The sequence below is a fragment of the Crocodylus siamensis genome, chromosome 7, assembly GCF_052110815.1.
Source record: "Crocodylus siamensis isolate JL-2025a chromosome 7, ASM5211081v1, whole genome shotgun sequence".
Taxonomy (NCBI): Eukaryota; Metazoa; Chordata; order Crocodylia; family Crocodylidae; genus Crocodylus; species Crocodylus siamensis.
Window position 1 is genome coordinate 61,175,088 of NC_143401.1, and position 23,234 is coordinate 61,198,321.

The window sequence follows — 23,234 nt, forward strand, 5'->3', positions numbered from 1 at the left end:
TTTGTGTATAGGTTATAGTTAGCAACCATTATCGCTCAGTCTCTTATATTTTTCATTTAAACAGCAATAAACGTATTTGTTAAAAATCTTCAGTTTGTGTTATTTAGGAGATGTATGACATGTTTATAACATTGGTGTTTTAGTAAGCTATTACTTTGCAAATGGAGCAAAAAGTTTGGCACATTTTTTCAGTAAAGAGCTTGTGCTGTTTAAAGCTTTAAGGAGCCATTCACTGAAGAAACCAGACCCTGGAGTCAGATCATAATGAGTAAGACATCAGTTTATGACCAATAAAGCATTATTAGATACATAGTTGAGAGGTTATACCAAAGGAATTGAATATTGTCATTGTATAATAGTCTTCTACTAAGGCATAAACGCAGAGGGGAAAATGAAACATTTACGGCAAACAAATGTGAAGGAAAAGCCAAGAGTCATGTTTGCTTGAGAGAAACAATAATTTTTGTATGAAAGTTATTCTCTTTGGCCTGTTATACTTTCCTTCTCTTTATGCCCATTTTCACTATGGGGACATATGCACTATGAAATTGTACAGACATTTTACCCTAGCAGTACCTGTTGCCCTGTGGGTTCAGGCCAACTCTCAGGATCTGAATATTGCACTGTTAGACAGAAGGGTGTGACATAATTGCACATATACAAACATGCAAATCAATCAGGTGCATACACATGCACACTACCAGCTCAGGCACATACACATCCAAACCAGCCTAGGCACATGCATACCTGTCACCAATTCAAGCACATACACGATACACCCCGGAAGTTAGAGACAGATCACCAATTCGTATATCATGCACACAGTGCCATACACACAAACACACACACACACTCTCTCACATTAGCAACTCAGATACATGCAAGTTCAAAATAACTAGTTTAGATTCATGCAGACCTATCCCCAATTTAAGCCCATATATGCTATACACACCAAATTTAGACAGAATCAGTTACCAGTTACCAACACGTGCACATTCAATACACATATGTGGATTACTAATTCATATACCACACACACGCAGAATAATATCTATATATGTTTATATATGTGTATTTACTATTTTACACACATACCACCTACCTACACATACACACAAGTGAGTTCCTAAGTGGGGTATTGTGATATGTATGTATGTATGTATGTGCTTGGTGTACTTGGGATACCTGGGGAAAGGTTAAGGTAAGAAAGTAGAAGTGTAGGGAGTGAAAGTTGCTGGAAATTAAAGTCACCAGGACTGGGATTAGAACTAGTAGACTAGGGGGCCTGAGCTCAAGAACTGAGGCTCAGGGGTAACTTTAGGTTAATTTATCTTAATTGATTAAAAGACAATGCCCAAAGCCTGCAGAACAGGGGAGCATGCTGGCACAGAGGATGGGAGTGGAGCCAGAACTACAGGGGAGCTGAAAAGGTAGATGGGGAGGGGGAAAATGGGACTAAGGGAAAGCGTGGGTGTTAAAGAGGGGCTCTGGGTGTGGGGAGGCAGAGGATGGCTCTGAGGCAGCTAGAGAAGTTTCAGGGAGCGGCATTAGGTGCTGGGAGCTGGAGAAAGGCTCCAGCTGCTGACGAAAACTGCAGGACAGCTAAGAGGAGCTGGGAAGCTGTGTGGGCGGGGGAGGGAGAGTATTACAGAAGGTGCAGGGGAGGCCTGAAAACAGAGAGACAGACAGCAGAAAATCACAGGAAAAGCAGCAGGTGGCAGGGCAGCACGAAAGCAGAGAAAGGCAACAGAAAGTCATAGGGAAAAGGCAGTAGGAACTGAGAGGAAATTAGGAAACTAATGGAGAGGGGTTGGGGCTAGAGCTGAGAGAGAGAGTGAGGCTGGAGTTTAAAATAAGGAAAGGACTGGGTTTCAGTAAAACATGACCCAACTCAGACTTGCAAATGACAGTGGTTTTATTGAACAAGGGAGCTGGTGACACAATGTCAAATTGATTCCCTTGCACCCGCATGCATGCACAATGGCAGCAGGGGTTAGAGAGGCTTGGTGCAGGGGCTGAAGTCCAGGAGGAGAGAGAGAGACAGAGTGAGTCCAAATTGTAGGAGGAGGTGTGCAGGTAATGTCTACCTATCTAGGCTGGAAAGGAGTTCTTGTCCAATAGGTGTTGTCCAGAGCGGGGTCACCAGCAGGACGTCTTTCACTTCAAACTCCCTTTTTATGTGACTTTTGCCTTTTACCAATTATTTTTTCCTGTTTTTTGTTACTCCTATTCTTTCCCTTTGGAAAGAACAGAAAAAAGGCAGACTTCAAAGAATGAGAACTCTGGGCTTGGTCAACATATTTTTCTCATGCCCCCAACCCATTTTACTTCACTATGTCACAAAATATAGACTTTTGGGTGACTTACTCTGTACTGTCCTACCCGTTTCCCTTCTCTTCATGAGGGGCTTAGAAGTGCTTTTCTTCATGTTCCTTTTCAGTAATGGGAATTAACTAGTTAATTAACTAGTTAAAAAGTTAAAGAAATGGCAAACTTTTAACTTTAACTAGTTAAATTTTTCAGCTGTCAACTTTTAACTTTAAGTTAAATAACTTATTTTTAAAGTAGAAGTTACAAGTTAAAAAAAAAATAGAAATCTGGTTTTCCTAGAGTTTTTCCTGACACAGGCACTATCTAGGACTTTACGTGGAACAATATTTCCCTTTTGAAACTATAGGACTTCTTATTTAAGAGGCAGAGTATTCCTTTCTGTGAGATATGGTCTCTTAAGAACTGCAAGTCCTAAAGTTCCTTAGTTCATGCTGGCATTTTCTGTGCATTTGCAGAAGTCAACAGAGCACAAGCAAGACATTGATCTCAGTAAGAGTGGGAGCAAGTAGTGAGGGTGAAGCAAATGATGAATTTTTTAAAAAGTTTAATGAAGATCAGAACCAGCAGCCCAGGGCCCAAGAAGTTGAACATTACTTCTCATCTGTGTTAAACTTATCTGAGATGTCACCTACTATGGAAAAAAACCCCATTCCTCCCTTATAACAAAAGCATTCCCTCATCTGCCCACATAGAGTGATTGTTCAGTAGTAGGGGCTTAGTTTTGCAAGACAGAAGAGGACAATTTTCAGAAGTAAATTTTGAAATGCAGCTTTTGCTGAAGTACAAGCATGTTTATACAGTTTCTGCTATGCAACTGAACATTCTTTTTCTCATTTAAACTGATTTTTCTCATTTCAGTCTAATTTTGATTTTCAGACACTTTCATTATTTCTAATTCAGATATATTTCAAAACCTTTTGTTACCTTTTGAGCAATAAAATTTGAAACAACAGAGGTTTGCTGCAGAAACAGCTTTCATTTGTCACCTGGCTATGAATATCTCCTTTTTGTTATTCTGGTATGCCTATATGGTATATTGACTTTTACAAAGTACTTCACATGGAGAGGGTGAGAAGGATCTAGCATTACATAGGTATTGGTAGATTATTATTCTGAAAACTGTATGACAAGTTATAACATTGTTTTCAGGTAAACCAGGGTGAATTCCAAGTAAATTAGTGTGCTTTTGTCTGCTTATGGAAAAGAAACACTCATTGCATTTAAAAATAAAAAATGAGGCTAAGAGGCAATTCAGTGTTTCATGCATTTCTCATGAATCAACGTAACTTTTAACTAGTTACTCTCTTTTTAACTTGCTTTCAACTAGTTGAAAGTGGAACTATTTAACTTTCAGCTTAACTCAAGTTAATTTTAATGGCTGCTAACTTTTAATTTTAACTATTTACGTTTTTCATAAACTTTTCCCATGACTGTTTTTACTAAGTATGATATAGTTCTTGCTGCAAAACTGAAGGCGATGTTTGCCAGTCTAATAGTAAAGTAGTTTCTTATCGTTTAATAGCTACTGTAAAAAGCAGAGAGGAGACAACTATTTTAAATAATGACATAGAGTTAGCAAAAATATACAAATATCTTATATTCACATATCTGTGCCACCACTGGGGAAAGATGAAATGTTTTTTCCTCTTGCCAGCTGGAATCCAACTTTAATTAGATCCTTTATTTCAGTCTCTCACTTTTATGGTTGTGGCTTCTGACAAGGCATCACTGTGCCCTTCATTAGTACTCTTTGGTTAATATTCTCATTAACTTAAAAACATGTTCACAAACTTTCAGACTTTTTATTGAAGGTTTTAGTTGAGTTATTTTTTATTAATGATATTGTTGATTATCAGCAAAACAGACTCTCCATATCCAATTTCAGCAACGGGAATGACTTTAGATTTTTTTGGGTTGCATCTGCTTTTCTTTTAACCATATTTAAGTCTAAGATGAGGTCTCTCCCCTTCATCCCCCACATCAGCATGGCAGGGAAGCCCTTCATCTTAGATTTGCATACAAAGCAGAAGAGCGGGCAGGTGGTCCTGCAGTTCTGACTCTGGCCCTGAGCCTGGGTTGGGACCAGAGTCAGACCCACAACAGTCTTCTTCCCTCCCTTCCACTTGCCCTCTGCAGCTTCTGCCCCCTGCCTCATTCCCCCCACTCCCACCTTACTGTCATACACAGCTCAGTTCTGGCTCAGTCTATACTGCCTCCTAAGCATGAAGCACAGGAAAACTCTCTCCCCTGCCCAGCCAATCTCCAGTGCTACCATCTCTGTTACATGACCCAGCAAGGGGTGTGTTTCTATGTGCTGGAATGACCTGGCAGGGAATAGAGTCCAAGCAGTATCTAACAGAACGGGGGGAAGGGGGAAGGAGCAGAGGCTGTAGGGTAGGGAGTGGAGGTGAGGAAGGGGAAGAGGCTGTGGGGAGCTAGGGGTGTGTGGGTTCAGCTGGCAGAGGAGCAAAGAGCAGAAAGGCTGCAGTGTTAAGAAGTGGGGGCGGGGGCAGAGGACAAGGGAGCTACCTGACCTCCCTCCCCAGCCACTGCTTTTCCTGCTGTAGCAGTTGAGATGTATAATCATATTCTATACCTGGAAAATTATAATAAATTTATAAATTTTACGTATATAGAATCTAATTATTGGGGAGTTGTCTTAAATTCAGGGTTGTCTCAGATTTAACTTAATATGGTACATTTATGTACATTACAATCCTTTTCTTATGTAACATCAGACAGTTCAAAGAAACAGATATATTTGTCTTCTATATTTGAGAACAGTTCTTGTCCTCATATTTGAAAATGAAATGAGAAATTTATAATGGAGATATTCTGGACTTCTAACATATTTTACAGTTACTTGTAGTGAACACTAAGACTGTGCAAAGCTTCAGTTGCTGATTCAATTAGGAGGAGATTTGGCCCAATTTGGCAGCTGAATCTCCAAATCCAAATTGGGAGACCAATAGAAAGGTATGAATTGATCCAGAGCCTCTGAATCATTTCAGAGGAGATTCAGAGGTTCAGTGATTCAGGCAGTCCCTGCTTGCTGCCACAGAGAGCTGGACCTGAACTTCATGCCAGTAACTAGGGGGCAAGGGGTGGGTGCTGGAGGAGGGAAGAGGAGACTATAAGGAGACTGCCACCAGGCTCCAACCCCTGCCTGTTCCCCCAACCCTCCTAAGCACCCCCAACCCCTGCCTGCTATCCCAGCCCTGTCAATGGCTTCCCTACCTGGCCCCAACATCCCAGCACGTAATAAATAAATAAATAAATAAGCCTACTCACGTGCTGCTGCAGCTTTCAGGGCTTTTGGGGCCTCGTGGCAGAGCCCCCCATGCAGTGTGGGGCAGTGGGGATTGCTCCCCCACCTGACAGGAGCCGGTGAGTGAAGGGCTTTAAAAAGAAAGAAAAAGCTGGGAGTTGGGGCTGGGTGGGACAGCCATTGTTGGGGCTGGGAGAGTGGGTGGGGGATGGGGCCTGTTTGATTCAGAGATTAGCTGATTCAGCAGCAACCGAATCTCCAGATCTGATTTGGCCAAATCGATTTGGGACCGTGATTCGAATCACCAAATCAAATCACTGTCCTACAAATCAGCTGAATCCAAATCAGAATCAAATACTGTCTGCCTTGCACAGGCCTACTAAACACTTATTTTACTAGACCATTCTTTTGTATCACAGACATCAAGGGGAAACTTTAAATGAAAGGAAATGCCTTCCATTTGAAGTCTTTTATCTCTAAATTGTTGACAGTGCACTAAACGTATTATTTAAAATGCTTAGAAGTATTCTATTAAATGTGGCCACTCTCCACATATGAGCTGCCCAAGTTAGTCCTTTATCATCCCAGGACGCAATATCCCCTTCACTGTGCTTCTGTTCTGTACAGGAAAACTTCCCACCATCTGAGATCTGTTGTCCAGGGCACAGTTCTGGCACCAAGCTAACTCCCCTTCCTGGCCCCAGAGATGTGACCTTTCCACTCCTAGGAATGCAACAGTGTACAAACAGCCTGCAGAGAATATGCAAGCTACCCAGGTTGCAATGTATGGATGAGTCCAGGAGGAAGAGTGGGGAAAAGGTTGGGGGACAGACTGGTTCCCTATTAGCTGGGGTTTCCTTCCCAGGGCGGGGGCAAGGGCAGGGGCAGGAGCTCTCCTAATAGCATCTTTCCTCACTGCTACCTCCCTGCCACCCTTGGAAGCAAGACCAGCACTCCCTACACCCCAATTCCAAAATCCCATGTATTAAAACATGAGACCTTTTTAAATTTACTTCCTCTTTATTTCTTTTCTTTTTTTTACTTTATCCATCAGCATTTGACTTGTTTCATTTCATCACCCTTCTTCCACCCCATTACCCACCTCCATCCCATTGACTCTCTGCCTCCTAGCTTCATATTCCAACCTGCACTCGACCCCCACTAGCTGACCTAGGGCAGGGATGGAAATCCTGGCTCACCACCCTGGTCTGGCAACTCACATCTGCAGCTCCTGATCAGGCCTCTGCTTGCCAGCTTTCTAGTAGCAAGTCAAAGCTATGCAGGTGGGGGACAGTTGCAGGTTTTTAGTCTCAAGGTGTGACAGCATATATATATATATATGTATGTTTATATATATATATGTTTATATATATGTATATGTGTATGTTTGTATCACAGTCCGCTCTTTGGTGAGAGAGGTGGTGGTTTGCTGGGGAGAGACAGCCTCCACCTCAATCCCCTGGGGAGGAGGCTCTTTTCAGCCAGACTGGCTGACTTACTCAACCAGGCTTTAAACTGAACCTGCCAGGGGCTGTGGGGATTAGTGCTACTTCTGGCCCTCTGGGAAACCCTTGTAAATCCAGCAGACTAAGGCCCTTAAGGGAATCCACCCCTACACTACTCCCAGAATGATTGGTGGGGAAGGCAAGGGCCCCCAGTGGAATACTTTCTTGCCTGTACACCAATGCCAGGAGGTTGGGGAATAAACAGGAGGAACTGGTACTCCTGCTAAACAAGAATCACTGTGACCTCATAGCGATAATGGATACCTGGTGGGACTCCACCTATGACTGGACCACAGGTATAGATGGTTATACCCTGAACAGGTGAGATCATGTAGGCAAAAGAGGTGGAGGTGTAGCTCTCTATGTCAAGGACAGCTACACATCCCTGCAAGTTGACATTGGCACCCAGGAAGGATGACTGGAGTCCCTCTGGATTAAAATATGTGGGGAATGTGGCACAGGGGACATCATGGTAGGAGTCTACTACAAACCTCCTAACCAGAAACAAGATCAGGACCTGGAATTTGCCAGGGAACTGGCTGAAGCTGCACGCTCTCAGTGGATGGTTGTCATGGGAGACTAACTACCTGGACATCTCATGGGAAGAGCACTCGGCCAAATCTGATCAGTTGCAAAGCTTCCTCACGTGCGTGGATGAGCTCTACCTGACTCAAGAAGTCTATAGGCCAACAAGAGGCAAAGCGTTGTTGGACTTGGTACTGGCCAAAGGGAATGACATAGTCAGTGACCTAAGAATCGATGGAAAGCTGGGTGATACTGAACATGAGCTGATCACCTTTATTATCCATTGCAAAGCTGGCAAGTCAGTCAGCAATACTGAAGTCCTCAACTTCAGGAAAGCTGACTTTGACAAACTCAGGAGGCTCATTGTTGGGGCCTTAAGGGACCACAACTTGACTGGAAGAGGAGTTCAAGAGAAGTGGTTGCTCCTCAAGGGAGCTATCCTGACAACACAAAGGATGGCCATCCCATCTCAGAGGAGGGGTAGTAAAAGGGCACAGCAACCCACTTGGCTCAGCAGGGAACTCGAGGACCTCCTACACCTCAAAAGAGAGACATATAAAAGATGGAAGTTTGGAATTACTTCCAAGGAGGATTACTCAGCACTGGTCCATACCTGCAGAGAGCGAATCAAGAAAGCCAAGGCTACAACCGAGCTCCATCTGGCTTCACATATTGAGGATAAAAGTCCTTTTTCAGATATGTAAGGAGCTGGAAAAGAAGCAAGTGTAACATTGGACTCCTGCTGAACCAAATGGGACCGTTTATAACTGTCACCCATGAAAAGGCCAACCTGCTTAACAGGTACTTCGCATCGGTCTTTCATCAGTCCAATGGGACTGTCCTGCCTAGCAAGACACAGGATGGCCAGGGTGTGGGCGTATTTATAACTAGCATCAGTGTCTAGTAAAGGATCACCTTGAGAGGCTGGACACCTTGAAGTCAGCTGGGCCTGACAGACTACACCCTAGGGTACTCAAGGAGCTGGCAGGTGCCATAGCTCAACTATTGACAAAAATATTCAAGAATTCGTGGTGCACAGGTGTTGTACTGGAAGACTGGAAGAAGGCCAAAGTAGTACCCAGCTTCAAGAATGGGTGGAAAGCAGATCCCAGGAATTACAGGCCGATTAGCTTGACCTCAATCCCTAGTAAGATTCTCAAGAAAATTACCAAGGAAACCTGTTTAAATAAGCTGGCTGAGGGCAGCATCCTGAGGGATAGCCAGCACGGGTTTGTCGCAGGTAGGTCTTGCCTGATCAATCTCATCTTCTATGACCAGGTGACATCTCACCTGAACAAGGGAGAAGAGATTGATGTCACATACCTGGACTTTAAAAAAGCCTTTGATCTCGTGTCTCATACCCTCCTCATGGAAAAATTGGCCAAATGTGGCCTCAGCTATACCACAGTTCGATGGCTGGGAAGTTGGCTTCGAGGTTGGACCCAGAGAGCAGTGGTTGATGGCAACAGTCATTATGGTGCTCTGTAACCAGTGGCGTCCCCCAAGGCTCTGTCCTTTGACCAGTTCTCTTCAACATCTTTATCAATGATGTGGACATTGGTGTTGGAAGCGCACTGGCTAAATTCGCCGATGACACTAAACTTTGGGGCACAGCCTCTACACCTGAGGACAGACTAGTGATCTGGGCCGACTTAAATAAACTTACTAAGTGGGCACATACAAACCTGATAAATGCAAGGTACTCCATGGGGGAAACAAACTCTGTGGCATACTTATAAACTCGGCAGCGCTATACTTGCTAGCACCACTGCTGAAAGAGACTTGGGGGTCATGACTGACCACAAGATGAACATGAGCCACCAATGCGATGTTACAGCTGGTAAAGCAAATAAAACCTGGCTTGCATCTATAGATGCTTCTCAAGTAAATCTCAGGATGTCATCCTCCTGCTGTACTCAGTCTTGGTGAGGCCACAACTGGAGTACTGCATCCAATTCTGGGCTCTGCAATTCAAGGAGGATGTCGTGAAGCTTGAGAGAGTCCAAAGGAGAGCCATGTGCATGATCAGAGGGCAAGAGAATAGGCCCTGTGAAGAGAGGTCAAGAGCTATGGGACTCTTCAGTCTCGAAAATCGCAGGCTCAAGGGGGACTTGGTGGCTACCTATAAACACACAAGGGGTGTTCATCAGGATTTGGGAGAAAGTTTGTTCACCAGAGCACCCCAAGGAAAAACAATGACCAACAGTCATAAACTCCTACAAGACCATTTTAGGCTGGACATAAGAAAACATTTCTTTACTGGCCAAGCACCCAAGGTCTGGAATAGTCTGCCATCAGAGGTGGTGCAGGCACCTACTTTGGACTTATTCAAGAAATGCTTGGATGCTTATCTTGCTGGGGTCCTTTGACCCTAACTGACTTCCTGCCCCTGGGGCAAGGGAAGGGGGCTGGACTTGATGATCTTCGAGGTCCCTTCCAGCCCCAACATCTATGAAATCTGTGTGTGTGTGTGTGTGTGTGTGTGTATGTGTGTGTTTTCCTGTTTTTCATAAAATCACACATGTTGGACACATGAGAAAGTATAACCAAGGATTGATATGCTCTATGGAACAGATAATTTTGCTTTGTGGAATACTCTCAGATACAGAAAGTGTCTTTAGATGAACAAAAAGTGTACAATGGCCCATAAAATAGCTGTTTAGGAAATAATTTACGCTGATTCACCTTGAGTATTGCTTCGAGTGTATATTTTCAGGGGGGGGTTGCCCTAATATTAAAGCAGCAAGTTATTTTATTGATGCAACTATGAAGGTGGGTGAATAAATCTATTAGTTATCTGAAACTATTAATTATAGTCACAAATGCAGTCACATTTAGTCTAAATGTTTTTAATCCCATGCAATCTATATCTTAATAAACCTAAATTTCAAGTCTAACAAACTGGTAATTTCTGGTGATGGCTGTTACAGGAAGCATTACCAAGGAACACACACATGGCATTTCTTGAAACATTCTCATTAATGTAAGCCCAGAACTATGCAAGCTATAAAATAATAAAAAATAGTATTTGAAGGGACCTGGAGAAATTGTCTGGTCCACATCCCTGTACCAAAGCAGAATCAATTTTCTACAGTGAAATGTTGATAAGTCATCCTTGGCAAGCCGTCAATTCGAGCATGATCTCAACCATGGCTCATGGATGGGGCTTGAGGTGATTTAGTCCAAGAGTTGTGCCACAGATCCACCTGCAGAAGTTTCAGATCTTTCCACAGTGGAAGGTAGGTCATACACCAGGATTTCTCTACTTTTCCTTTTTTCCACTCTCCTCTCTGCTTCAATGGCAAGATGTTTTACCTCAAAATGGGCAGCCACTTGGTTGAGGGTGTGGTACAATTGGATTGTCAGTGTAGCTTTTCCTCTGGCCACTGGGAGATCTCAGGCCATTACTAAACTGGGTAAAGACCATTTGTTTTGGGAATCAAGAGTCAGGCATCTGCACACAATGTCCAGTCCAGTGAAATTAGTACTTGAGGACATTGGCTTCAGCAAGAATGCTAATGTTTGTGCAGGAATCTTCCCATTTGATGTGGAGGATTTTCTGAAGGCAGGGTTGGTAATACCTCTACAGGTTCTTGAGATGATGACAGTAGGTAACTTACATTTTACATTTGTAGAGGAGAGTGAGGATGGTGACTGCATTGTAGACCAAAATGTTGTGGTCTTTCTAGAGATCACAATAAATAAAGACACACCAGAGTAATTTCCAAAATGAGGCACTTGCACGCTGGATCCTGTGCTGGATTTCCTCATCAAAGTTCACTCTCCAAGACAGATGACTACCAAGGTAGGGGAAATGCTTGAATACCTCCAGGGTCTTAATGCTAATTTGGGCTGTGTGTGTATGTGTGTAGGGGGGTGTCACATTCATAGCCCAGGGCAGGCATATAGAAAACTTTAGTTTTTGCAATGTTGACAGCGAAGCCCAAAGTTTGGTAGACTTCTCTGGAAAAAATCTAATATAGTGCACACTAGGATGGCACAGTCATTGGCATATTGGAGGTCAAGGATGGTTGTTTTAAGTACTTTGGCCTTTGACTGAAAACATCCCAGATTGAAGAGCCTTCCTACCATTCAATATTCAGTGTCAATTCCAGAAGGAAGGCAGTCCTTAATGAAAACCATCATGACTATCAGAAAAACAGAGAATAGAGTTGGGGCAATGACTTCCTTGCTTGACCCCAGTTTGGAGGACAAATAGATCAGTCTCTGACCTGCTACATAGAATGTTATGAGTCATCTGGTTGTGGAGAAACCTAAGGACCTTGATGTACTTTTCCAGACATCTAAATCTGGCCAGGACTTTCCACAAGGCTTCATGATTGATTTCCATTAAAGGCTTTCAATGAAGACAGTATGCAGGTCCCAGTGTTGTTCCCAACACTTCTCTTGGGCCTGGCAGGCAACCCAGTTCATGTTAATTGCACCATGGTATGGTCTGAAACCGTGCTGAGTTCCTGGCAGGACTTCCTCAGCAAAGGTTTGAAAAGGGTTCAGGAGGATGTGGGCAGAGATTTTCCCTAATGTGGAAAGGAAGGTGATACCTTGATAGTTTCCACACACAGACTTTTCTCCTTTCTTGAAGATAGTCATAATGTTGGCATTCCTCAGATCCTCTGGGACTTTTTGGTGTTCCAAATATGTAGAACACAATTGTGGAATAAGTACCAGTGCCTTGCCACCAACTTTGTAGATTTCATCAGGTATGCCTTCTGGTCCAGTGGCCTGGTTGTTCTTGATTTCCTTGATGCCACACCACATTTCTTCTAGGATAGGGAGGTTGGGTGGATGGATTTGGTAGTGGTATCTGCCACAGTGGACTCACATTTCAGGAGCATTTCAAAGTAGTGTTCATTGTAGCTCAGATAGATTCATTGTCTTTGAGAACTGTCAGGCTATCCAGTGATCACAGGAAGCTGGGCAATAGATAGCCTTTGTTACCTGGAAAAATCTATGCATGTTATGTTTGTCATCATGGAGCTGAATTTCTTCAGCTTTATCTTGCCACCACTCATTTTATCTTTGATTGTATTTGCTCCTCTTCTCTGGACCCTCTTCCTTTGGCCCCAGTCTCTCTGGTAGTGTAGTGCCAAAAATGAAGTCCCCACTGAGAACTTACTAGTGGTGAGTAGAGTGAAATTGTTACTGCTTAGGTCTTTCACACAGCACTCCTGTTTACATATCAGTGTACCATGTTGCTATATTTTAAATTCATCATCCACTAGAACATGAGTCCTGTGTAGAATTACTGCCTAACTAGTTACTCCCCATTCTGAACTGTTTGAACATTTAGTTTGTGCCTTCCCAAGTGTAGTACAACTCATATATCCATAATGAATAATATCCAACATATTTTAGACTGTTTCTCCAATTTGTTGTCATCATTTGATTTCTGACTCTGGCCCTCAAGAGGCTACTAGAAGAAAAGCGTGAAATTGGCTTGGTGTTGTGTTATTTCCTAATTCTGTTGTGTTATTTCCAAATCATGAGAAAAGTGATTGCGATTCCATAATTAAAGTTGATTTCAGCTATGTTCTTAAATCAGAAATGTAACCACTTTTTTTTTGTGAAGTAAAGTATATCCTCCCCAAACTTTATAGTACATAGTCTTTCATATATGTCACACATTTTTGATGACTTTATAAGTAAACATTTTATTAGCTTGAGTTAAAATTTAGGGGGAAAAAATCCTTCGAGAGAGGGTTGACAGTACATTTTTGCCAGTACATTTGGCATTTTTACCATGGTTAATAAATTTACTTTAATAATTATTTAACATAGTATAGTATGTAGGCGGACCTGGTGAAAAACAGAAATAGGTCTTTAATGGAGCCATTTTGGTATCCAAGTTAACAAAGTCAAGCATCGCTTTTCCTTCAAATCTGCTTTGCAAACAACTCTGTGGAATAAGAAAGGCTGGATAAGTGTCAAGAGTTTTTATCTTTACAATCCTTAGCTTTCTATTCCCTGAATGTTAAGGCTAGGGTCAGACATTATACAACAACTGGGTTAAGTGTTCAGAAACCAGTTTAACTCTATAACAGAACAGAAGTTCAGTACACATCAATTGCTTTCAAAATGGCCAAAACCAGTTTAAGATGGACGTGGATGAATGTAGTATCAAGCTTAACTGATTTAGTTAAAATCAGTTCACTTCATTATTGGTTCAATCTACGCATTTTAGAAAAACCTGTGAAGATTAAACTGATTCAGCCTCTGGCTTTTTGACTGTCTGTACTTAGTCTAGAGCTGTTGTGACTGCATGCTAACTTTATGCTTGGCGTGCTTGGTTGTATACTTTCAGGGCCTTGGCTCCACACAGAAGTAAAATGGATTGTCAGGGTATAACAAAAGCATAAGTGCAAAAGGAGTCCTTAAAGCATAGATATATAGCAATATAGAGAAATAGATAGATATGGATCTATCTATCTGTGTGTATGCATATATGTGTCTGGATATCTATGTATATGAGTATCTATGATATATTGAAAGGAGTCCAGGAGACTTGGTTGTATTTTAAAGAAACTTTAACTGAGGGCACAGAAATCAAGCAACCCAGTGCACAGGAAGACTAGCAAGTATGGCAGAAGACCAGCTTGGCTTAGCAGGGAACTCTTCAATGAACTAAAACACAAAAGGTAAGCTTATAAGCAATGGAAACTTGTACAAATTACTATGAATGAGAGTGAGAGAGAATGGGTGTGTATGTGCATAAAAGAGTGTTGATCAGGCATTCAGGGAAGATATGGGGAGAGCCAAAGAGCAAGTGGAGTAACTGCTAGCAAGGGATATAAAGGGTAACAAGAAGGGTTTCCCTAAGTATGCCAGTAACAAGAGAAAGTGTCAGGGAAAGTATGGGTCCTTTACTAAATGGGGGAGGGAACCTCGTGACAGAGCTTGAGGAAGAGTACTCAATGCCTTTTTAACCTCAGTCTTCACAGGCAAGGTCAGGTCGCAGACTACTGAACCTGGCAGCACAGTTTGGGAAGGAGGTGAATAGTCAGTAGTGGTGAAACAAAGGGTTAAGGACTATTTAGAAAAGTTAAGTGTATACAAGTCCATGTGGCTAGACTTGATGTAGCTGAAGGTGTTGGCTAATGTGATTGCGGATGTGATTAATTTTGAAAACTCAGATTTGGGAGAGGTCCTAGATGATTGGAAAAAGGAAAATATAGTGCCCATCTTTTAGAAAGAGAACACAGATCATCTGGGGAACTGAAGATTGGTCAGCTTCACCTCAGTCCCTGGAAAAACATAGAGCAGGTCCTCAAGGAATCCATTTCTAAACTTGGAGAAGTTTGTGATTAGGAGGAGTCAGCACTGATTCACCAAGGGAAAGTCATGCTTGACCAGCCATATTGCTTTCCATGCTGAGATGCCTTCTATGCCAAGGTGACTGTCTCTGTGGATGCAGGAGAGAGTTTGATGTGGTATACTTTGACTTTAGCAAGGCTTTTGATATGGTTTCCCACAATATTCTTGCAAACAAGCTAAGGAATTCCAGGTTGGATTAATGGACGGTGAGGTGGATAGAAATCTGGCTGGATCGCTGTGATCAATGGCTTGATGTCTAGTTGGCAGCCAGTATCAAGTGGAGTGCCCCAAGGGTTGGTCCTGGGGCCAGTTTTGTTCAATATTTTTCTTAACAATCTGGAAGATGGGATGGAGTGCACCCTTATCAAGTTAGCAGAGGACACAAAGTTGGGCAGAGTAGCAGGTACACTGGAGGATAGGGCTAGGATTCAAAGAGGCCTGGACAAATTAAAGGATTGCACTCCACAAGAAATCTTATGAGGTTAAATAAAGACAAATGCAAAGTCCTGCACATAGGATGGAAACATCCCATGCACTGCTACAGGATGAGGACTGACTAAGCAGGAGCTTTACAGAAAAGGACCTGGTGTTACAGTGGGCAATAAGCTGAATATGAGCCAACAGTGTGGCCTTGTTGCGAAGAAGGCAAACAACTTACTGGTGGCATGAATAGGAGCATGGCACACAGATCGAGGGAAGTGATTCGTCTCCTGTATTTGGCGTGGTGAAGCCACATCTGGAGTACTGTGTCCAGTTTTGGGTGCCCCACTACAGAAAGGAGGTGGACAAATTGGAGAGAGTCCAGCAGAGGGAAACAAAAATAGGGGGCTGGAGCATGTGACTTTTAAGTAGAGGTGGAGGGAACTTGGCTTTTTGAATCTGGAGAAGAGCAGACTGAGGGGGGATTTAACAGCAGCCTTGAACTACCTGCAGGATAGTTACAAAGAAGATGGAGCTAGACTGTTCTCTCAGTAGTGTCTGAGGACAGAACAAGGAGTAATGGTCTCAAGTTTTTGAGCTTTGAGCAATGGTCTCAAGTCTTTGAGACTAGATAACCTCCTGAGGTCCTGAGGTGATTTGCTATGATTCTGTTACATGATTTTGTGATTGGAATTCATGATCTAAGCTCTTCCTTAATTTTCCCTTCTCCCCTCCCTTCACACTTTACTTGTGTTACTAGCACATCCCTCTAACCCAATAAGTCCCTGGCAAACTAAGGGGAAAAAAAATCCTAGTGCATTCATTGCTTTCCATTGTATTAGTGTGCCAATGAATCTCCTTTTAAAAGTAAAAGTTAAATCTTATATATTTAAGGTAGACATTGAATATTTTGAAATTACTAGAAATGTTGCATGAGAAACATACTTTTTGCGTTTCTTGTTTTCCAAAGGGCATCTGTGTTTGTTAAAAATACAAATAATTTGAAAAAAGAAAGGAAGAGAAATTCTAAGACAAAAACTACATGAAGGTGGAGGTTAAATTTAAGAATATGTAAAAATATCTTAAACTTGAAAACACTGGGAGGTTTTATAATGCACTGAAAACTTGGCACTAAAAACTAAGGGTTTATGGTCTAAAGTTAAACTTAAAAGCTTAGGATTTAAGATTAATCTTAAATGAAATGCAAACTTAACTGACATACTTTGTAATAATACTGTGACTCTGAAATACCTGAATCAGATTTCTGTGGTTGTTCTATGATACCACTACAGTACACAATCAAGGTTGTGTGGGTGTCTTAATTTTAACATCTTACCTAAACAAATTTGATGTAATGTAAAAAGAAGTTAATTCTGAAATTCCTGAGCTCATAATATGTATTTGGGAAATAATGTTAACGTCCTTTTAATAAGTTTTGCCTGTACATTACTGATATGTATTCTCAACTTTAACTCCATTTTAAGAGAGAAATCATCATTGCCAAATATTTCTACAGTTTTGCATTGAGAGCTAATGTTAATGCATATTTTTATCTCCTTAAAAATAAGCTATAAGGGCATTTATACACACACTTTTCTCCTGTGACATGCCAGAGATCCACTGCTTTGAAGCAGACTCAATTAATTAATTAATCAGTGCACAGAAAATGGCAGCAGTGTGCTTTTGAACTACAGCACATCTGAGATGTTTTAATTCAAAAGCATGCTGCTGCCATATTCTTAGAACTGACGTGCATTTTGCCACTTACACAACTGCATCACAATTCACTGCCGCTTCCATGTGTAAAAATGCTCTGAATGGTTAATGTTTAACTACATTGTTTGAATTCTTTGCTTGTAGCAGCAGTAATATTTCTTAAACTCTAGTCTTCTGAAATTATTGGCACCAATGCTGCTGATAATTACAATTAAAGCTGAATTTCCTTCACTCTTAGTGTAATTACTCAAGTCTTTTTCTTTATGGTACTGAAATAAATTCTGTAGGTATACATCATCAAAAGTGTATTATCTCAAAATGACTACCTGTAAATCTTATTTTATTGTTATAAAATCATTGAAAGTTAGCATTGTAAGGAACCTCAGGAGGTCATCTAGTTCAACTCCCTGCTCAAAGCAGGACCACCCCAACTAGATCATCCCAGCCAAAGTTTTGTCTAGCTGGGTTTTGAAACCCTGCAAGGATGGAGCTTCCACCACCTCTCTGGGTAACCTGTTCCAGTGCTTTACTACCCTCCTAGTGAGAAAATTCTTCCTAATATCGAACCTAAACTTCCCTTACTGCAACTTGAGACTGTTGCTCCTTGTTCCGTCTTCTGCCACCAATGAGAATAGTCTAGCTCCATCCTCATTTGAAACCCCCTTAAGGTGGTTGAAGGCTGCTATTAAGTCTCCTCTCAGTCTCCTGTTATGTAGACTAAATAAGCCCAGTTCTCCCAGTCTTTCCTCATAAGTCATGTGCCCTAATCCCCTCACCATTTTTGTCACCCTCCACTGGACCATCTCCAATTTGTCCACATTCTTTCTGAAGGGGGCCCAAACTGAACACAGTACTCCAGATGTGGCCACACCTGTGCTGAATAGAGGGGAATAATAATTCCCTTGACCTACTGGCAACAGTGCAGCCCAGTATGCCATTAGCCTTCTTCGCAACTAGGGCACACTGCTGACTTGTATTCAGTTTCTTGTCAACTATAACCCTTGGGTCCTTTTCTGCAGAGCTGCTGCCCAACCAGTCAGCCCCAGTGTGTACTGGTGCATGGGATTGTTTGATCCTAAGTGCAGGACTTTGCACTTGTCCTTGTTGAACCTCATGGGATTCCTTTTGGCACAATCCTCCAATTTGCCTAGGTCACTCTGAATCCTAGCCCTACCTTCCAGCATATCTATTACTCCCCCAAGCTTTATGTCATTTGCAAGCTTGCTGAGGGTGCACAATATGCCATCTTCCAGGTGATTGATGAAGACATTGAACAAAACCAGCCCCAGGACTGACCCCTGGGGTGCTCCACTTGATACTGGGTGCCAACTAGACATCAAGCCATTGATTATTACCCTCTGGGCCCGATGCTCCAGCCTGTTTTCTATGCACCTTACAGTCCATTGATCCAGCCCATACTTCCTTAGCTTGCCTGCAAGAATGCTGTGACAGACCATAGCAAAAGCCTTTTTAAAATCAAGGTACACCACATCCACTGGTCTCCCCATATCCACAGAGCCAGTCACCTCAACATAGAAGGCAATCAGGTTGGTCCAGCATGACTTGCCCTTGGTGAATCCACGCTGACTGTTCCTAATCATGTTTTTATCCTCCAAGTGCTCACAAATGGATTCCTTGACGTTTTCCTCTATGATTTCTCCGGGGACTGAGGTGAGGCTGACCTGTCTTTAGTTTTCTGGATCCTCCTTTTCCCCTTTCTTAAATATGGGCACCATGTGTGCCCTTTTCCAATCAACTGGGACCTCTCCTGATCACCATGAATTTTCAAAGATGATGTCCAATGGCTCTGCAATTGCATCAGAGAACTCCCTCAGCACCCTTGGGTGCATCCTATCTGGCTCCATGGACTTGTACACATCAAGCTTTTCTAAACAGTCCATAACCTGTTCTTTCAGCACTAAGGGCTGCTCACCTCATCTCCAAAGTGTTCTACTCAGTACAGTAGTCTGGGAGCTGTCCTTGCCTATGAAGACAAAGGCAAAAAAGGCATTAAGCATTTCATCCTCTTCTGCATCCTGTCATAGGATTTCCTCCCGTATTCAGTAAGCAAACCACACTTTCCCTGATCCTTCTCTTGCTACCAAGATACTTGTAAAAACCCTTCTTGTTACCCTTCCCATCCCTTGCTCTCTGCAACTCCAGTTGTGCTTTGGCATTCCTGACTTCATCCCTGCATGCCGGAGTAATGGTCTTATATTCTTCCCTATTCTTCAAGTTTCCAAGCTGCCTTTTTTGTGATTTACCTTACTGAAGAGTTCCCTTGTAAGCCAAGGTTGTCTTCTGCCATACTCACTAGTTTTTCTGCACATTGGAATGGTTTGTTCCTGCACTCTCAGTAAGGCTTATTTAAAGTACAGCCAGCTTTCTTTCCTGGACTCCTCTCTCCCACTAGTTTGGCTTTCCAGGAGATCTTGCCCCTGAGGTCCCTGAGCAAGTCAAAATCTGCTTTTCTGAAGTCCAGCATCCTTACTCTGCTTCTCTCTGTCCTTCCTTTCTTCAAGATCCTGAACTCAATCATCTTGTGCTCACTGCTGTCCAGGTTGCCATCCATTACTACATTCCCCACCAATTCTTCCCTCTTTGTGAGCAGCAGGTCAAGAAGAGCAGGGCCTGTAGTTGGCCACTCCACACTTACACCAGGAAGTTGTCCTCAATACTTGCCAAAAATTGCCTGAATTGCCTGTGCACTGCTGTATTGCCCTTCCAGCAGATGTCAGGGTGATTGAAGTCCCCCTTGAGGACTTGTGATTGGGAAACTTCTGCTAGTTGTTTGAAGAAAGCCTCATCCACCACTTCCTCCTGGCCTGGTGATCTATAGCAGCCCCCCATCACGACATCTTCCTCATTGCTCTCCCCTCTAACCTTAACCCAAAAACTGTCAGCAGGCCTATCTCCAGTTCCATACTAGAGCACTGAGCAGTCATATGGCTCTTTTACATAAAGTGCAACTCCTCCTCCTCTTCTCCCCTGCCTGTCTTTCCTGAACAGTTTGTACCCATCCATGACAGTGCTCCAGTCATGCAAGCTATGTCACCAAGTCTCTGTTATTCCAAATGTCAGAGTTCTCTGATTGTGTGAGGCCTTCCAGTTCTTCCTGCTCGTTTCCCAGGCTCTGTATATTTTGGTACAGGCACCTGAGGTAACTTGTTGATTGCCCTGATTTCTCAGGAAGTATGAGAGCATCCCCCTGTTCCCCCTCCTTCTGGCTCTTCCTTCAAGTCTCCCACTTCCCCAGTTGCCTCAGGGATTTGGTCTCCATCCCCCAGTAAACCTAATTTAAAGCCCTCCTCGCTAGGTTAGTGAGCCTGTCTGTCTCTTTCCTCTCTTCATCAGATGGATCCCATCTCTTCCCAGCAATCCTTCTTGGAAGAACATCCCATGATCAAAGAAGCCAAACCCCTGCTGGTGACACCACCTGTTCAGCCTGGTGTTGATCTGCAGGATGCACATGCTCCTGCCTGGGCCCTTTGTCTTGACCAGAAGGATCAAAAAGAACACAATCTGAGCCCCAGACCCCATCACCCTTGCACCCAGAGCAGTATAGTCACTTTTGATCTGCTCAGTGTCTCCCCTGGCAGTATCATTGGTGCCCACATGGATGAGCAGCATGGGGTAGTAGTCAGAGGGCCAGATGAACCACCAAAATCTTCGTTCTTTAAAACTCTGTAAGTAAGTGCTTATAGGAATTTTTTTTTAAACTGTGTCATTAAGATGATTAATATATCTATCTGCATCTACATTTTTATATATCTTTTGAACAATTCCATACCCTTTAAAATTCCATTAATTGTTCTTACCCCTAGAAATACAGTTTTCTATAAATGTTCCCTCTTTTAGTCACCCTTTTTTTCTTGCTTTGTTTCTTAACTTTTATTTACAATATATTGAGTTCTCCACAAGGTTCAGTTGTCAATCTTCTCAATAGCTTCAATAATAAGCTTCCTTTAAAAAGCTTACTGCTTTTCCCACTTCAAGGTCAGCCACTCAAGGTGGTCAAGAGTAATTGGTTTTATTCCAATTTTGACATCTTCCTTCAGGAAATTATATTGGTTTTCCAGGAGCTGAAATACTGGGAAACAAAACTAAAACTTTTTTTTTAAAATAACAAGATATTTTCTGAAGAGAACAAGCATGTGTAATGATAGAATAGTGGTTTGGGGAAGAGCTTCTATGGTTTCTCTTTCTTCTACCAACTTATTTGAAAGTAACTTCTGTGATGAATATATCTTTACTTCACTCTTTTTTGTCTCCCTTTTGCTAGTGCAGTGGAGAGGTTGTAAAGAAACTGATGAACATGAATCCTTCCTTCCATGCATTTAAATATTCCTGGCCTCATAGCAGGCTTCTTGGAAAGAGTAAGAAAGAGGGACCAATTTTTATAGTAGACTGATATTCAAATGCTTGCTCCAAATCAAGCGGAGCACTTGCTCAATCTCTCAAAAATAATGTGGGAGAAGGATGTAAACAGAAAACATAAAAGGAAAATGGGAGATAAATGGGGGGAAATAACAGAGAAGAATGATCTCAGAGTAGAGATGTGAACAAAAGAATAATTATGCAGGGATTTTTATAGACCTTATGAACAAAATATGTACATGAAAAGGTATGAATAATCTTCTGCTATAAACAACAAAGTGTGTTCACTATTGGAGACTACATTCATTTCCAAAGTATTAATTTGTCTGTCAAATCTGCAAAAAGGATTTATATATATAGTCAGATCTTATATGCTAAATTAAGTTTCCTTTGTTTCATCCATCCTGCCAAACCCTCAAAGTGAAAAGTGGAGAAGGTGTTTTTCAGTTTCTAGAACTAGTTTGACTAATATATTTGACTCTAAGAAAAGGCCAATAATTCACAAACTATTTTGCCATGTACTGGCAAAAGGAAGTTGCCATGAAAACAATTCTATATGACAAAAGAGGTCATAAAAGCAACCTATGTATCTGCACAACCATATCAATTTTGTGATCTATGCACTGATACTAAACTTATACCAAACTGCTTATTATAAAATTTAGTAAAGCATGAAATACTTTCTGTAACATTGCCATTTGTTACACAAAATCCATTTCTGTTTGTTAAATAGTAACTTCACTACATGTAAATTTCAGGAGAGATTCTGTCGCTCTTCTCCTCCATCCCACCCCAGCCCAGTTTCTCGAATATTATAAGTTCATAGTATATGGCCAGTGGCTCTGCAGTCACATCAACCACTTCCCTCAGCATCCTCAGTTGCATTGCTGTGGACCAATCCCATGGACTTGTACACATCCAGTTTTTCTAAATAGTCCTATACAGTTCTTTCATCACTGTTGGCTTCTCACCTCCTTCCCAAATTGTGATGCCAGATACAGTAACTCTGGGAACTACACTGCCTGTGAAGACTGAGGTAGGAAAAGGCATCAAATACCTCAGGATTTTTCTCATCTTCTGTCTTGAGGTTGCCTCCCCCATTTAGTAAAGGACTCATACTTTCCCTTACTTTCCCGCACTTTTGGTTTTCTCTTGTGGCTATGAAATGGCTATTTTACTGGTTTTAATGAAATGCCACTCCCTGTAATGATTTCTGTATTTCATAGTCTGTGATATAAAAAATCTTCTCAATAAAATGACCATATCTCCCTGGATTTTGTTTTTTACATGAATCTAAACTAAACTTAAAACATTTCAACTTGCAGATGGAGGTGTCTAATTTAGGAATCAGTTGCTCTCTGTGACTTCTCCTGAAATGAGAGATGCAATAAACATTTCTTATCAACTGCATGTGTAAAATATGTTACATTAGGTTATTTTGGTAAGGCAGAGTTGTGAGGTAAAAGTTAATATAATAATTTTTACACTTCCCACGTGTTGGTATAAAGGGCTCCTCTTTCATGCTCAGATCTGGCTTCTGTTGTGGTGGCAATTGAATCTGGTCTTCAAAGTTGATTTTAAAAACTGCTCTGTTTAGTCTTATTTTTTATGTGTCAAGATAATTTTTCACAATACTCAATACACAGTATCACAAAGCTGTAAAGGAAGTAGTCAGACTGTCAATGATCAGTTGGCATAACTCTCAGCTGTCCGTTGCTGCTGATTAGCCTTGTAGTACCGGGAACAGGGTCAGAGATATG

The 23,234-nt window shown here is 42.0% G+C and overlaps 1 protein-coding gene across 2 annotated transcripts in view; it reads left to right on the top strand.

The window, feature by feature from the left end:
- PCDH15 (protocadherin related 15) overlaps positions 1-23,234 on the top strand; it is a 1,613,120-nt gene that overhangs the window by 993,103 nt on the left and 596,783 nt on the right. The gene's annotated exons all lie outside the window — the stretch shown is intronic.